We start from the raw sequence: 13,736 nt of genomic DNA on the forward strand, positions 1-13,736 counted from the left end.
ATACAAGGATTTTTCAATACCTGCAAATCAATCAGTGTGATAGACCACATTGACAAAGTGAAGAATAAAAACCATATGATCCTCTAAATAAATGCAAAAAAAGCTTCTGACAAAATCCAACCAGCATTTCTGATAAACTCTCCAGAAAGTGGGCACAGAGGGAACCTACCTCAACATAATAAAGGCCATATATAACAAACCCACAGCTAACATCATTCTCAATGGTGAAAAGTTGAAAGAATTCCTTCTAAGATCAGGAACAAGACAAGGGATGTCTGTTTCACCACTATTATTCAACAGAGTTTTGGAAGCCCTAGCCACAGCAAAAAGAAATAAAAGGAATCCAAATTGGAAAGGAAGAAGTAAAACTATCACTATTTGTAGATGATGTGATACTATAAATAGAAAATCCTAAAGACACTACCAGAAAACAGAAAATGGTTAGAGCTTATCAATGAATTTGGTAAGGCTGCAGGATACAAAGTTAATACACAGAAATTGACTGCATTTTTATATACTAACAACGAAATATCAGAAAGAGAAATTAGGGAAACAATCCCATGTACCATCACATCAAAAAGAATAAAATACATAGGAATGAACCTACCTAAAGAGACAAAAGACCTATACTCTGAAAACTTTAAGATTCTGATAAAAGAAATCAAAGATGACACAGACAGATGGAAAGATATACCATGTTCTTGGATTAGAAGAATCTAAGAAGAATCAATATTGCCAACATGACTATACTGCCCAAGGCCAATCTACAGATTCAATGCAATCCCTATCAAATTACCAATGGCATTTTGCACAGAACTAGAAGAAAACATTTTAAAGTTTAGAAGCACAAAAGACTCAGAATAGCCAAAGAAATCCTGAGAAAGAAAAATGGAGGTGGAGAATATGAATTAGACGCCCTAACTTAAGACTACACTACAAAGCAACAGTCATCAAAACAGTATGGCACTGGCACAAAAACAGAAATATAGCTCAGTGGAACAGGATAGAAAACCCAGAATTAAATCCACACACCTACACTCAACCAATCTATGATAAGGGAGGCAAGAATATACAATGGAGCAAGGACAGTCCCCTCAATAAATGTGCTGGGAAAGCTGGACAGCTACATGTAAAATAAATCACAACACTCCTGAATACCTTACACAAAAATAAACTCAAAATGGATTAAGACCTAAATATAAGACTGGATACTATAAAACTCTTAGAGGAAAACATAGGCCAAACACTCCCTGACATAAACCCCAGCAATATCTATCTTCTTAGATCTACCTCCTAGAGTAATGCCAATAGAAAAAAATAAACAAATGGGACCTAATTAAACTTAAAAGGTTTTGCACAGCAAAGGAAACCCTAAACAAACAAAAAAAACAACCCACAGAATGAGAGAAAATATTTGCAAATGAAGCAACTGAAAAGAGCTTAATCTCCAAAATATATAAACATCTCCTGCAGCTCAGTATCAAAAAACCCCCAAACAACCCCATCCAAAAATGGGCAGAAGATCTAAAGAGACAATTCTCCAAAGACAAACGGATGGCCAAAAAACACATGAAAAGATGTTCAACATCACTAATTCCTAGAGAAATAAAAATCAAAACTATTATGAGGTATCACCTTATACCAACCACAACGGCTACCATCAAAAAGTTTACAAACAATAAATGCTAGAGAGGGTGCAGAGAAAAGATAACCCTATTACACCGTTGGTGGGAAAGTAAATTGATGCAACTGCTATAGAAAACAGTATGGAGATTCCTCAAAAAAAACTAAAAATAGATATGATCCAGCAATCCCATTCCTAGGCATCTATCCAGAGAAAACCATGACTCAAAAAGACACATGTACCCCAATGTTCAATGCAGCACTATATATAATAACCAAGACATGGAAGCAACTTAATGTCCATTAACAGAGGAGTGGATAAAGAAGATGTGGTACATATACACAATGGAATATTACTCAGCCATAAAAAGGAATGAAATAATGGCATTTGCAGCAACATGGATGGACCTAGAAATTACCACGCTAAGTGAAATTAGACAGTGAGACACAAACATCATATGCTACCACTTTTATGTGGAATCTAACAAAAAGGTACAATGAACTTATCTGCAGAACAGAAACGGACCCACAGACTTTGAAAAACTTATGGTTACAAAGGAGACAGGTTGGGGGGAGTAGAGATAGACTGCGGGTTTGTGATGGAAATGTAAAATTACATTGTGATGATGGCTGTACAACTATAAACATAATAAAATTCACTGAATTCAAAAAATTTCCTGTGATCATAAATCTCTACATGTTAAAAACTGTTATCATTACAGTTGTTATAAGCATAAAATTAACTGCAAAAAAAAAAACAAACTTTTTTTTTTTTTTTTTTTTTTTTTTTTTTTTTTTTTTTTTTTAAAACAACCACTCCTGTGGCATATGGAAGTTCCTGGGCCAGGGGTCCAATAGGAGCTATAGCCTACATCACAGCAAAGCCAGATCCTTAACCCACAGAGTGAGGCCAGAGATTAAACTGCATCCTCACAGAGACTTCATGTCTTTAACCCACTAAACCACAATGGGGACTCCAAAACATCTGCAAATTTTGATAGAAGCACTAAAACAGATAATTTTGGAAATGCATTTCTTAGTGAGATTGAGAGAGCCTGGGACCTGGGACCCTTGCTGCAGAGGCTGCAATGCTTGTACCTGGACAAACATCTTTCTCAAGCAACAAAATACGAAGAAAATACCAGGGACTAAAAACAACCATGTAGCTGGGACAAATTATGCGCAAGAAGATAGAAAGCTAAAACCCCAGTTGCCAGTTCTGAAGAGCAGAGAGCAAAAGTCGGGTACTACACATGACCCTGCACTCAACACCACCAAAGGGGTAGACAGACCACCTAAGCCACCCCTCTGGCCCCACTCCTGAATCTGCCCCTACCCTGGCCCCATATAAGGAACCAGTTGCACTTCCCCACACCCTGGCCAAGAGTAAGCAAGCAACAGAACCCGTTTTCACGTTCCCTTGCTGCAGCAGGGCACCCAATAAGGCTTGCCTAAATTTGTCTGCCCTCTTATCAATTTTTATTAAGGAAGGCCAAGAACCCATGCCAATAACAGATTTAGTGGCACTGGATGTGCAACTGTCCCCTTGCTGGGACAGGATCTGGGCATCTCCAGGACCACTGAATGAATGTTTAGTAAGTGTGCCTTCCTGGCTCTGGGGCTCTCAATACCTTCATTCAGGCAATGCTTTCCCCTCCCCCTTGTCTCCTTCCCTCTCCTGGTATCTCTCTACTTCTCTCTGTCCTCTACTACCTCTAGAATGGATGCTGAACAACTACAGCATCACTCCTTTCAGCCTGTGAGACCCACAAGGGCTCACGTTGATGGGTGACAAGCAGAAGTGGGAGAGGCCTGCCTCACACCATGCAAATCCTGATTCAGCAGGCTCTCCCTGACAGAAGATTTATGAGGGTGAAAGAGGTTCAAACCTCTTATCACGTAGTGGCTGGGCCCGATAGTCTCATCTTTATTTTCAGCTGTCCCTTCATTTTCAGTCTTTTCTATCCCTCCTCCCTTTACCTCTCCCTTGATCCTCATACCTGCACTCATCCCCTTTACCTGCAAACTTAACTGTTTGTGTCTTTGAGCTTCTGTCATTGGCATCTGTGTTGTATTGTACTTTTTTTTTTTTTTGTCTGTCCAATTGCTCCTACAAGTCTTTGTCGAAATTGGAGCATTTAAACCTTGAAATACAAACTGCCCATGCTGCCTGAGACTCCAGCCTTGGGTTCCTTGGTGGGATTTTAAAGAGCAAAAAAAGAAAGAAAGAAAAAAAAAAAACAAAAACGAGAGAGGAGCTTGCATTTTCCCTCCTCTGCCTTTGCAATGTAACTATTCTGCCTGGGCTCTCAGGGACTCTGATTCATCTGTAGTCCCATAGACTGGGGTGGAGTATGGGGGAGGACTTTTTAAATTCAAGTGGTTAACTATGAGACCTCTGGTTCAATCTGTCTTTAGGTAAAAATAACATGTAAGTGAGCTGTATTTAATTGGTTTAAAGGAAACTGATCAATTACATACATTCTCAGAAATGTCAGAGAAACTCAACCAGAACGCTTTTCAGGTTCATGTAACAGGGGAAGTATTCAATACTGAATTAATAGCTGTTATTAAGGGTAGCTTAAGCTTGTGCATTTAACTAATACAGACCTGTCTCTGGAGTCATCAATATTAAGCACAATACTTTTATTGTACCTTGGGATACTAGAAGTCATTAAGTGCCTACTGTTTCTGTTATCAAATCTGTCAACAAGGAAAATAAGCTGACATGATAAATAAGTAAATATAACTGAAATAGGAGCTTTTAGGTAAACTCCATAAGAATAACTATGTTTTAGAAATGTCCATCTAAAGCAGTCCCTCCTAATTTTGGTAACTTGAAACTAAATTAGGTTAAATGATAGGAATTCAATGAATATCCGGGCCATTTGAAATAAGATACAATATTGGAGCATTAATTGCTAAATAGCTCTAAATTCACCTATTTTTATCTTCTTATGAGAGAAAAACTTAAAATGTTTAGTGCTTCACCTTGATATGTTTTCTACCCACCTATAGGATACTAATGTAAAAGTTCATTTAATTTTAGCTTTTATTCTGTGTTTTCCAGATATAAAGAAAACCCCTCCCCTCAAGCTATTTATAACTTACAGCCCTTTGGTAAATTATACTCCTAAGTAAAATTAAAATCTTTATCTTTTCCCTTCATCTGATTCCTCAAAAAATTGGAAATGCAGATGTTCCCAATTTGGGAGACCTCAAAAAGGGAGAAATCCATCTAAATCTCTAAGACAAAATCTATGATAAGCTCTCAGCACTGCTTTCCTGGCTCCGAGCAGTCTTTTAAAAAGTTTAGTCTGATGGAGTTCCCATTGTGGCTCCGTGGTAACAAACCCAACTAGAATCCACAAGGTTGCGGATTCGATCCTTAGCCCCTCTCAGTGGGTTAAGGATCCGGCGGCATTGCAGTGAACTGTGGTATAGGTTGCAGATGCACCTCAGATCCTGTGCTGCTGTGGCTGTGGCGTAGGTCAGCAGCTGTAGCTCTTATTAGACCCCTAGCCTAGAAACTTCCATATGCTGCGGGTATGGGCCTAAAAAGAAAGAAAGAATAAAAAAAAGTTCAGTCTGAGATTCCTTATGAAAAGTTCCAACACAGCCAATTTAAAAGAACTTATATGATCAATTACACTTACAAAAGTAATTGAGCCAAGTTATTAAAATCAGACTTAATGTAAATCAACTAAAGACACTCCTAGAAAACACTCTGGTGCCTTTTCTTCTCATTTCTAGCCTCATTTAGATCTATCATCCCTTTGGCATTTTCTTTTCCTCTAGTGATACTTGTACTCTTCCATAAGGTAACTCTCCAAAATGGTCAGTGGCACAGTGAGGGAAGGGAGGTCACCAAGAGCAGTGCCCCTGACTGAAAGTCACAGCTGTGGCTGCCTGAAAACAATCCTTCTTCATAAAAGTGGAAAGTAAAAATGAGTTTATCCTACAGTGTTAGGAAGTGCGAATACCTGGTAAAAATGAGGGTAATTTTAGAGAGAAAAAGATGATGTTTCAGTGGCTATCAAATTTTGACTCTATTAATTGAGATTTCCTGCAATGATATTTAGTCACCAAACAGGACAATGGACTTTGGAGTCTTCTGCTATTTAATCTCTCACCTTGCTCTATGTCTAAATATCCCCTGTGGGAATACTCCCATCTCTAGGCCCTGACCCTTGTGGCATCTTCCATAGTGCCCAACTCCAATTTCTCCAAGGGTTCTTCTTTACAACTAGGACCCCCTTCCCTCCAGGTCTTGACAGCCCATACATTGTTACAGACTACTTATGGGGCTGGCCACTTCCAAGCAGCCCATATCCTAGGCTTTACAGATGCTTAATCTCAAGGAATACACCCCAGCATAGGAACATAAGCTTTACAGACAACAGACTGCTCTCAAGGAGAGTCCTGGCACTGCACTGGTTCAAACGTCCCCCAGGGAGACCCCTTATGTAAGGAACTGGGTTGACCAGAGACTTTTGGTTAGGCTATGGGAGAGTAGAGGATGCTCAAAATCTCATTAGGAAAGAAGGGAATTCAGAGGACACACTGACCTCCTTCTGACAAAAGCCTCCTGGTAAATGTCTCTGGGGTGTCATCTCTAGGAATGCTCACTGCAGGTTAATCAACATGGGAGGATCCCCTTTAAAGCCAGAAAAGAAAGAAACACCTCTAAAGTGTATCCCTAAAAATTACAAATTTTTCAAAATAGAAGGGCTAAAAAAGGAAAAACTTAAATTCCACTCGAACACTGTCTGGCCTTTATATAAGTTGGGAAATGGATAAAAATGGCCAGAAAATGGGTCTCTAAATTAACAGTACCATCTTGCAATTGGATCTTTATTGTCCAAAGGTGGAAAAATGGATTGAGGTTTTCCATATTCAAGTCTTCATGGTCTTTTACCTGAACCCCACTCTATGTAGCTTCTGTAATCAAAAGCCTGAGGAATCAGAAAACATTCCCGACATTTTAGATGATCCCCTTCTAAACTCCCCAACTTTTGGGGGAAAGGGGGGGGGGAACAGAACTCCCCTGCTTCTGTGGAGCAACCCACCTTTTGGGATTCCTCTGAACAGTCCCAAACTCCGCCTCCCCATGTCCCTTTATATCCTCCACTGCCCCTGGAGGGAGAGACTAGTCTGCAGTGGAACCCCTTATCACCCAAGATCAGGGAAAACGTGCCCTTCCTTTTAGGGAAGTGGCAAATGGCAAATGGAAAGTTAAGAGTACTCGTGCCCTTCTCTTTAACTGATTTAGCCCAATGCAAACAGAGACTGCACCAATTTCCTGAAGACCCTTGTAAGTTTGCTCAAGGGTTTCAGGCCCTAAGCTCTGGCCTTTGATGTTTAACTTGGAAGGATGTCCAAATAGTCCTATCTACTTGCTGTACTCCTGAGGAAAAACAGAGAATTTAGGCAACAGCCCAGGAGCATGGTGACCAGCTTGTCAGGGACCAACCCTAACATTCTGTTATGGGTGGAGCTGCAGCCCCAAATCAGGAGCCCTGTTGGGGTTGGGATTACAATTCCTGGGAGAGAACAGAAGTCAGGAACCATATGATCCAATGTGTATCAGAAGGGATAAGAAAGTGTATCTACATGCCAGTTAACTATGAAAAGGTTAAAGGAGTAACCCACAAGGGAAAGAAAAGCCAGCTCACTTTACCAACATTGATCCCTCACTCCTAAGGGTCAATCCCTACTGGGACATTTTATCAGCCAGTCCATCCCTGATATTAGGTAGAAACTCCAAAAATTACAATTAGGCCCCAAAATTCTGTGTCCCAACAACTAGAGGCAGTCTTTGGGGTATTTACTAATCGAGATCAAGGAGGAGGAAGCGAGAACCCCATGTAAAAACAGGCAGCCCAGGGCTCACATTAAATGGATGGCCATTACTGTCAGCCATGCCTTGCAACCTGAGGATCCAAGGGAGCCAAGGAAGCTTAACCATCTACCTGGAGGTAAAACCGGCAAGGGGGAATGCTTCAAATGTTAAGTCGACTGGCCACTGGGCTCAAAAGTGCCAGAGAGAGCCCTCAGATCCATGTCTGGTTTGCAAACAAATGGGTCATTGGAAATGGATTGTCCCCAGTTCCAAAGGGAAGGAGGATTCCTGCTTCTGAGATGGCCAAGCTAGACTGAGGTGGCACAGGGTAGCAGCTCCCCACCACAAGATGACTATCTCCATCAAAGAGCCCCTGGTGGTTCCTGCCATGGCAGGTAAGAAAACTAATTTTTTTAATTGATTTGGGAGCTACTTACTCTGTACTCATTTCTCACACTGGGCCTCTTTCCTTCTAAAGCTGTACAATGACCAGTATCGAGGAAAAACTTCATACCCATTACTTCATTGGGCCCCTCACTTACCAGTTTGAACACATTTGATCTCATGTGACTTTTTACTTGTGCCTGAGTGTCCTACTACTCCCACTACTAGGGAGAAACCTTCTGGAATCCCTCAGAACCATATTACAGCTAACAGGCCTGAAGAGGCCCCCCATCTTGACTCTATGACTAAGACAACTCAGCTAGAAGAACAAGGCCCTATTCCCAGCCATATTCTATAAGTAGTAAACCCTGCAGTCTGGGACAAAGGAATCCCCGGGTAAGGCTGTAAATGTCTGACCTATAAAAATTAGCCTTAAGCCAAAGGTTGGTTATCTTAACAAGATAACCATAAGGCTAGAAGCAAAAAAAAGGTTTACAACCCCCCATAATAAATTCCTAAAACATGGTCTCTTAGGGCCCTGTCAGTCTCCATGCAATACTCATTCTGCCAGTTATTAAGCCAAATGGGGAATTCAGGATGGTACAAGACCTCAAATCAGTAAATGATGCCATGGTCCCTATAAATCCTCTTGTGGCCAGTCCAGGTTTCTGAAGATGCCCAGTGGTTTACTGTGCTTAGCCTCAAGGATGTCTTCTTTTGCATCCCAGTTCATCTCTCATCATATTATCTGTTTACCTTTGAGTAGACTAACCCCTACTTGGGCCAAATGCAACAATATACCTGGACAGTATTGCCTCAGGGGTTTTCAAGACAGCCCAAACTGTTCACCCAGGCCCTAGGAAAAGAAGGGGCTAGTTTGCAGTATGTAGATGATATATTAATTTGTAGCCCCACCATGAAGGCCTCAGATCAGACTATCACTGGAGTCCTTAATTTCCTTGGGGCTCAGGGCTACAGGGTTTTCCAAAAAAAGGGGACAAATTTCAAGGCAACAAGTTAAATATCTGAGATATATTATAAACCCTGGAAGTAGACAGTTATCTCCCGATAGAAAACAAGCTATATTAGAACTAAGCGCCCCAAACATCTTCGTACCTTCTTAAGCATGGCAGAATTTTGCGGATTTGGACTAATGGCTAAGCCCCCATATGAAGCCTCTAAAGGCCCAGATATGGACCCATTACACAGGACTAGGAAACAAGAAAAGGCTGTTAATAGTATCAAACAGGCCTTCACCAGAGCACCTGCTCTGGGTCTCCACAATTAAAAAAAAAAAAAAAAAAAAAATCCACTCATCTTGTATGTAGCTGAAAAGCAGGGACAGCCCTGGGGGCCTCTGTACAAAAGCTAGAAGTTCCTCAGCCAATAGGCTATTTTCCCAAACAACTATATTCTCTGGCCTCTGGGCAGGAGCTGCTACTGAGTTATTAGTGGAAGAACCTAACAAGCTTACCTCTGGACAGTCACTGGAAGTCCAGACCCCTCATCAAGTACAAAAGATTCTGGAGAATAAAGGCTAACTGGAGGCCGCCTTCTCAAAACCTGCCCCACCCTCAATCCAGTTTAAGCCTGCTGAAAGTCCCAAACTAACACACTGTTGCCTTGAAACCCCTGGCTGGGTTTATGCTGGCAGGCCTGATCTAACAGATCAAGCCACAGAAAATCCTAAAGAGGAATGGTTTAATGATGGCAGTAGTTTCATTAAAGATAGAGTCAGGAGGGCAGTGTATGCTATTGTGAGTGCTCCTGGTATCACAGAAGCAAAACCTTTGCCACCCAGCATGACAGCCCTAACCTGAGTCTTAACCTTAGGGGAAGGAAAAATTATAAATACACACAAAGACTCAAAACACACCCTCCCTGCTATATATACCCATGCAGCTATCTGAAAAGAAAGAGAACTTTTTTTTTTTCCTTTTTCCTGTTTATGGCCATACCTGTGGCACATGGAAGTTCCCGGGCCAGGGGATAAATCAGAGCTGCCGCTGCAGATTACACCACAGCCAACAGGATCCAACCTGCATCTGTGACTAACACTGCAGCTTGTGGCAACACCAAGAGTTAACCCACTGAGTAAGGCAAGGGATCATACCCACATCCCCAGAGGCAACATCAGGTCCTTAACCTGCAGAGCCACAACTGTAACTCTAGAAAGAGAACTTTTAAATGCCCCAAATTCCCCTGTAAAAGATGGAGCTGAGGTTCTACATCTCATAGAAGCAACTCAAAAATCCAAAACATATCTAGATTCCCCGGCCAAGGTGATACTTGACAACCAATTGGTCCTGGATTACCTATTGGCAGAACAGGGTGCAACAGCCAACACTTGTAACCAAGCAGGACCCTATGGGGCCTTCCCTAGGCAGGCCCTTCCCCCACATCCCCTGCTTTAGCTCCTCTCTGAAGTATAATATGTATCTTGCTGGAGGTTTACAGGATCATGGTGACCTGACCTCTGTGGACAGCTACAAGAACAAAGGTATCTGCACCAAGAAGTCTGCAATAACCAACCAGGCCCCTCCCTCACCTTGCCTGTAAAAATGCTTTGCAATTTTGACTGGGGGAGTTCAGGATATTTGGGAGGCACCAGCCACCTGTCTCCTCACTTAGCCATGCAATAAACCTTTCTCCGCTCCCAACTCTGATGTTTCAGTTTGCCACACTGACTTGTGCTACCTATACGTTTTATTGCACCTACATCAAAACCTCTTGCCAAATAGAAACCAACACTGAGAAAATTCGACAAACCACCTGGCTTCAGCAGACAATTAACCACCAATCCTTGCTATTTAATGAGTGGAGAAATTGAAAACTGCTGCTCTAGTTTGTTCTCTAGGATCCCACAGAGTAGAAAAAACTTTCTGGCAGGAGGTTTTCATTTTATCATAACCCTTCTCGTCTCTGTCATACTGATTTATGCTACGTTTCACCTAGAGCTTTTTTTTTTTTTTTTTTTTTTTTTTTTTTTTTGGTCTTTTTCTGGCCTCACCCACAACATATGGAGGTTCCAGGCTAGGAGTCTAATCGGAGCTACAGCTGCCAGCCTACACCACAGCCACAGCAACAACAGATCCCAGCCACGTCCGTGACCTACGCAACAGCTCATGACAATGCCAGATTCTTAACCCTCTGAGTAAGGCCAGGGGTCAAACCTGCATCCACATGGAGGCTAGTCATATTTGTTTCCCCTGAGCCAAGGCACGAACTCCTCATCTAGTGCTCTATTATCTTCCCTACTGTTGCAGATCTGTGGCTAAGGCTTTTTGGTCCAAGGAGGAGACCTGGGACCAAGAGGTCCAGGCCTTCCACTCTAAAAACAAAGAAACATGTTAAACTTTAACCCTGAGATTACCAAAAATATACACCCAAGCAGAATGGCTTCACGATTTTGACAGGGACAATGTCATCTCTCTTGTCTGGTCCACAGATAAGGAAGCCCCCCTACAGTTAACCTGACGCCTTTGCTTTCTAGGCCCTTTAAAGGCTATTTTTTATTCTCCTTTTTGGTCCTTCTGTATTTAAACTTTTGGTTAAGTGTACATCTTCTAGGCTCCAGCAGTGTGATGTAAAGCTCATGATGTCTCAAGAAGAGAATTTCGGCCCCTTTCCCCTTAAGAATAAGAGTGCAGAAGTTTCCATTGTGGCTCAGTGGGTTAGGACCTGGACATAGTGTCCATGAGGATACGGGTTCAATCCATGCCTCACTCAGTGGGTTAAAGATCCAGCATTGTCACAAGCTGTGGCATAATTCACAGATACAGTTCAGATCTGGTGTGGCTGTGGTGTAGGCTGGCAGCTGCAGCTCTGATGCAACCCCTAGCCTGGAAACCTCCATATGCCACCAGTGAGGCCCTAAAAGGACAAAAGTAAATAAATAAAAGAGTGGAATCTCTCAGTGGAGAATGAGACAGGCTGGGGACCTGGGACCCTTAATGCAGTGGTTGCAATGCTTACACCTGGGCAAACATCTTGAGCAATAAAATACAAAGAAACTATAAGGGACTAAAAATAACTACATTCATGCACACTCAGGGCAAATTATGGGCAACAAGAAACAAAAAAATCCTAAAACCCCCAACTGTGACTTCTGAAGAGATGAGAGCAAAAGCAGGGTACTATGCATGTCTCCTGCACACACCACCACCGAGGGTGGGCAGACCACCTAAGCTACCCCTCTGGCCCTGCCCTCCACCCACTCCCACCCCGGTTCCATATAAGGAAACAGCTAGTAACCCCCTGACCCCCCACCACTCCAGCCCCAAGGAGTGAGCAACAAAGGAACCATTGTTTGTTACTGATACATCCTGCTGATTCACCCTGCTGCAGTAGGGGCCCCAATAAAGCCTAGCCTGAATTTTTATCTGGCCTCTTATCAAGGAGTTCTCTCATAGCCAGGTCTCTCAATGTTTTGAACTCCTTCTGAGTTAACTACCCAAAATCACACACACACATCCCAAAGAACCAGTTATCAAAAAAATAATTTTGAGTTCCCACTGTGGCTTAGCGGTAACGAACCCGACCAGGATCCATGAGGATGTGGGTTGGATCCCTGGCCTTGCTCAGTGGGTTAAGGATCCGGCGTTGCCATAAGCTGCGATGTAGGTCCCAGACATGGCTCAGATCTTGTGTTGCAGTGGCTGTGGTGTAGGCCGTCAGCTGTAGCTCTGATTCGACCCCTAGTCTGGGAACTTCCACATGCTGCACCTGCGACCCTAAAAACAACAAAATCATAATTTTGAATCATCTGTCAACTGATGACTTCTTCAAAAATAAACCAATTTTTCAATAGACATCCTTAGTCATTTGCTTTCTCAGCCCTGATGAGATGCACCATAGCAAGATTCTGGATGGTGAGAATAACCCCCTACAACTAGCGCTTAGTCCTTTTCATAATAACCTCACAACAAAGTGGAGCTGAAACCAAGCAGGACCCTATGGGGCTCCTGAACACAAAAGCTTTTCTACATCCCCTATTTCTTGTTTTTTAGTAAATAGATCTCATTTAGCCTCTATGACTTTCCCTGAGTTCCAAAGGCCAGGTTCAAACAGTTGCTACTCAGGGAAGCCAAAACTGTTCTGCAGAACTAAAACCCGCAACAAAAGGAAGATGTTAACTACTTGATGAAGCAGTCTTCATTCCAGAAAGGTGTGATAGCCTTAAGGACTACCAGAACCAGTCTGGGGGCCACCAAATACCAGCTTTGAAGAATGCAAACTTGCAACTCTTCTGATCCTTATCTATGGCTCTCTTTTCCACTCTGAAACTATAAAAACACTTCCTATTCTCTCCCAAAGGAGGGCACAGTCATTAGAGCATTAGCCTGCTGTGGCCACCTTTGCCTGGCAAAGCAATAAAAGCTACTCATTTCTCCTTAGCCCCAAACTCTGTCTCCACGTTTCTATTCAGTATCCTTGGTCAGAGGCTGAGTTTCAGTAACGTTCAGGACCAGTGAACATAAATCCTTAGTGGTGGAGAAGACATGTTTTCTAGATAGAACTTCTGTAATAATGGAAACATTCTATATCTGCATTGCCCAATAAGGCAGCCACTAGGCATATGGGACTAAATTTAAACATCCGTAATGCTCAATGTTCACATGCGGCTAGTAGCAACTCTATCAGACTACATATTTAGACCCTTCTATTTACAGAGTGGTCTGCAGCTCCCGGCTGGTAGCATGTTAGAAATGCATAAACTCAGGTCCTGCCTCAGGTCTACTCAATTAGATCATGCATTTTAACAAAGTTCCAGGTGATTCATATGCACTCAGAGTTTGAGAAACACTGTGCTAAAATCCTAATTGCACAAAATTTTTCCTTTTATATACCAAAACACTGTCTCCATGAAATGTCCACCCTCTGGTTT

The 13,736-nt window shown here is 42.2% G+C and overlaps 1 protein-coding gene across 1 annotated transcript in view; it reads right to left on the minus strand.

The window, feature by feature from the left end:
- UMPS (uridine monophosphate synthetase) overlaps window positions 1–13,736 on the minus strand; it is a 38,800-nt gene that overhangs the window by 24,401 nt on the left and 663 nt on the right. The window lies entirely within an intron of this gene.

Source organism: Sus scrofa, chromosome 13 (genome assembly GCF_000003025.6).
Source record: "Sus scrofa isolate TJ Tabasco breed Duroc chromosome 13, Sscrofa11.1, whole genome shotgun sequence".
Lineage (NCBI taxonomy): Eukaryota > Metazoa > Chordata > Mammalia > Artiodactyla > Suidae > Sus > Sus scrofa.